The sequence below is a fragment of the Alligator sinensis genome, unplaced genomic scaffold, assembly GCF_000455745.1.
Source record: "Alligator sinensis unplaced genomic scaffold, ASM45574v1 scaffold1447_3, whole genome shotgun sequence".
NCBI classification, from domain to species: domain Eukaryota; kingdom Metazoa; phylum Chordata; order Crocodylia; family Alligatoridae; genus Alligator; species Alligator sinensis.
This window is the reverse complement of record NW_005842466.1, coordinates 919913-923712: the sequence shown is the minus strand read 5'-3', so window position 1 is coordinate 923712 and position 3800 is coordinate 919913. Positions and strand designations below refer to the sequence as shown.

At 46.5% G+C, this 3800-nt stretch overlaps 1 protein-coding gene across 1 annotated transcript in view; it reads left to right on the top strand.

Annotated features, from left to right (window-relative positions):
- LOC102373839 (inactive N-acetylated-alpha-linked acidic dipeptidase-like protein 2) overlaps positions 1-3800 on the top strand; it is a 315106-nt gene that overhangs the window by 260840 nt on the left and 50466 nt on the right. The gene's annotated exons all lie outside the window — the stretch shown is intronic.

The following is a 3800-nucleotide window of genomic DNA, read 5'->3' as shown; positions in this document are numbered from 1 at the left end:
TACACGACATTTTTCCTAGCTACTTTAAAGGAGACATTATCATTTATAAGACACCTCATGAGTGTTCCTGTTCTCCATCTGTTACTAGATATAGTTTAGGGCAGGGGTGCTCAAGCCTCAGCCTGTGAACCAGATCTGCCCTGCGGTGCCATGTCATCTAGTCTGAAGGGCTTCCCACAAATCCCTGGGTAGCTCTATTGGACATGGTCCTACATTCTAGGTTGGGTATGCAGGGAAGCACATGGGGGGCAGTGTGGGCCCCCAGAGGCTGATCCTGACCACATGGCAGTGGTGCAGGGCCTCAGGAGCCCACTCCTAGCTGAGCAGAGGTGGTACAGGCCCCTGGAGCCTAATCCTACCCAGTCAAAGGTTATGCAGGGTCTCCAGAGCCTGATCCCAGCTGGGCGGACCTCAGCGTGGGGCATCCAGGCTCCAATCCCAGCATGGTGAGTGGTATGGAACCCAGTCTGGCCCACAGACTGGCACCATGCCATTCATCTAGCCCACAGGGCTAAAAGCCTGAGCACAGTGGTTTAGGGGTTTATTTGTTCAGATGTATATTGACTTTGTTAGTGTTTTATCTTTTTTGTTAGTGTTTCATCAGGAAACACTATTTTGACACACATTTCTTCTCTGGTCTTTCCCTCAATTCCTTGAGTAGCTCCTCCTAGTTTACTTTCTGGTTCCCTTTCCTAACTTTCTGCTGCTGCCTCACATACTTAGAGTCTGTGCTTTCCCAGATTGCTACTCAGATATTCTTTTTCTTGCTACTAAACTAGATGTCTGGGGGCTCACACATCCCCATGTTTCCTGTTTTGCCAAATGTTCAGTGTCCAGTTGCGTGTCTGGCTGTGCAAGGCATTTTGAAGAGTCAGGGTCAGCATTATAGGCAGACAGGGTTTAGTTCTGCTATAAAAGAGTTTAGGGAATTTGTCCAGTGTACTACAAAGCTTCTTAGGCCTTATTCTATGGAGCCACGCTACAGTTCAGTGAACACTTAATCGCACCACTAGTTCTGTTGACTAGGGGAACTGTCCATATATTTGTCGTTAATCACAAGCCTAAGTGCTTTGGTTCATGGGAGCCTCATGGTCTATTACAAAACTTTTGTATGTTCACAGGATTTTCAATGTAGATATTTTGGAGAGCTTAAGCATGTGATGTGCTAGGTGCCCTCAGGTCCTGTTGAAGTTGAAGGAGATGAAATTGTGTTGCATTCCAGAGACAGCATCTTCTGTAATTAGGGCTTGGGAGAAAAGAGACAGTGTAGTGATTACACTAGATAAGAAATCAGGAATTATTTATGTGTAAGGCTTTTATGAGAATTAAGTCATTATTATAAGCAGTTAGTCTCCGTAGCAGTGCAAAATATCTGTTTATTCACAGATGTGGATTTTGAAGATGATTCTATCCATTCATAAGCTGATGACAACTAAAGCCCTTTCTATGAAATGGCACTTTGCAACTTTGTTCCTTATTTAAAACCATTTACAATCAGGACACGTTGCAATTTGAATCAAATGCAAGAATTATCTCCTGAAATCTTGCCTGGGATGAAGAAAAACAAATTTAATTTTGAAGAGTGGGACAGACAGTTTGTCAAATCTGGTTCATGGAAAATACAAATAGTTGGATTACATTTAAGAGCTTTGATTCACACAAGTTTATATGAAGACACAGGTGGTGCAAACACTCTGAAAATAAGACTCCTTCCATGTCAACCTGTTTTACTCTCATATTCTTACTTGACCGTCATTAAAATTGAATATATGACAGTGAGCTCATCGTGACGGATGCATCTGGTAAGAGCTTGAAATCATAGAATCATAGAAAATTAGGGTTGGAAGGGAGGTCATGTAGTCCAACGCCCTGCCCAACTAGATCATCCCAGCCAAGGCTTTGTCTAGCTGGGTCTTAAAAACCTCCAAGGATGGAGATTCCAGTCTCTCTGGGTAACCTGTTCCATTTTTACTACCCTCCTAGTGGAAAATTCTTCCTAATATCTAATCTAAAGTTCCCTTGCTGCAACTTGAGACTATTGCTCCTTGTTCTGTCATCTGTTACCACTCAGAGCAGTCTAGCTCAGGGGTTTTCAACCTTTTTTAAGGAGTTGTACCCCTTCTGATGGGTATCCCGTCTGCAGTGTACCCCTTCCAGGTGGGGGGAGGTGTGCTGATGGCCAGCGCACAAGTGGTGGGGGTGGGGGGTTCTTATGGCTGGCCAGACATGAAGCTGGCAGTGGCACGCAGTGGTGAATGGCAAGAGTGGGCAGCTTGGTCGCAACGGCAGGGGCCGCCATTCACCACTTTGCGCCGCCACCACACACCGCTTCCCTGTGCTGCCGTGCATATCCCCTGGGACTGTCCCAAGTACCCCCAAAGATACACGTAGCCCCGGTTGGCAACCCCTGGTCTAGCTCCATCCTCTTTCAAACCATCTTCAGGTAGTTGAAGGCTGCTATTAAATCCCCTCTCAGTCTTCTCTTCGCTAGACTAAATAAGCCGAGTCCCCTCAGCCTCTCCTCAGAAGTCACATGCCCCACAGAACACAGTACTCCAAATGTGGCCTCAACATTGCTGAATAGAAGGTAATAATCACTTCCCTTGACCTTATGGCAACCCCCTTACCAGTATAGCCCAGTATGCCGATAACCTTCTTGGCAACATGGACATACTACTGGCTTCTTTTCAGCTTATTGTACACTGTAACTTCCAGGTCCTTTTCTGCAGAGCTGCTGCCCAGCCAGTCAACCCCCCAGCCTGTACTGGTGCAAGGGATTGTTCTATCCTAAGTGCTGGAGTTTGCACTTGTCCTTATTGAAACTCATGAGATTCCTTTTGGCCCAATCCTCCAATTTGTCTAGGTCACTCTGAATCCTAGTCCTGTCCTCCAGCATATCTGTTACTCCCCCCGGCTTGGTGTCACCTGCAGGCTTGCTGAGGGTGCACTCTGTGGGGTATGAGATTGCAGTCTGGGGTCTTCTTGAGGGCCAGCTACATTGGGGGACAATTTGAGTAACCAGTGGGTGGCTAATAATGCTTCCTAAGATGGAATTTAGCAATTGTTGGAGTGGATCACTACATCAGGCATGCTCCTTTCCCCCTTAATATTGTTCCTGTGTTAAGGAGGGGCATGAGTTGCCGTGCTAGAGCAATTATGCTACCTTGAGCCCACCTGGAGATCATACAACACCACCTAAACCCTTGCCACACACTGCTTAGCCCCTTTTTGCTCCCCAAAAGGGTCAGGTCCTAGAGATCATATAGCATCTATAATGGTAGCAGGAAGGCAATGTTAAGAACAGTTTAAAATACTGGAGTCCTTTTCTCTCTGAGGCTAAATCATTGCCATGAAAGCCTATGGAGCTCCCCACAGGTACAAAATACTGTCTAGTTAGCCCCATGATTTACCCATATTAGGTTCCATGATATAAATGAACCGTGTTGCTGCTAGAAATAAACTGACAACCAAAAACATACCACAGATTAACAAAGCTAGTCCAAATAAATATGCTTAGTTTCATAGTTTCATAGTTTCTAGGGTCGGAAGGGACCTGGGCAGATCATCTAGTCCGACCCCCTGCCATGGCAGGAAAGAGTACTGGGGGTCAAACGACCCCAGCAAGATGGTCATCTAACCTCCTCTTAAAAACCCCCAGGGTGGGAGCCTGCACCACCTCACTTGGAAGCTGGTTCCAGCCCCTAGCCGCCCTGACCGTGAAGTAGCGCCTCCTGATGTCCAACTTAAACCTTCCCTCCGCCAGCTTGTGACCGTTATTCCTGGTCACTCCTGGCGGCGCT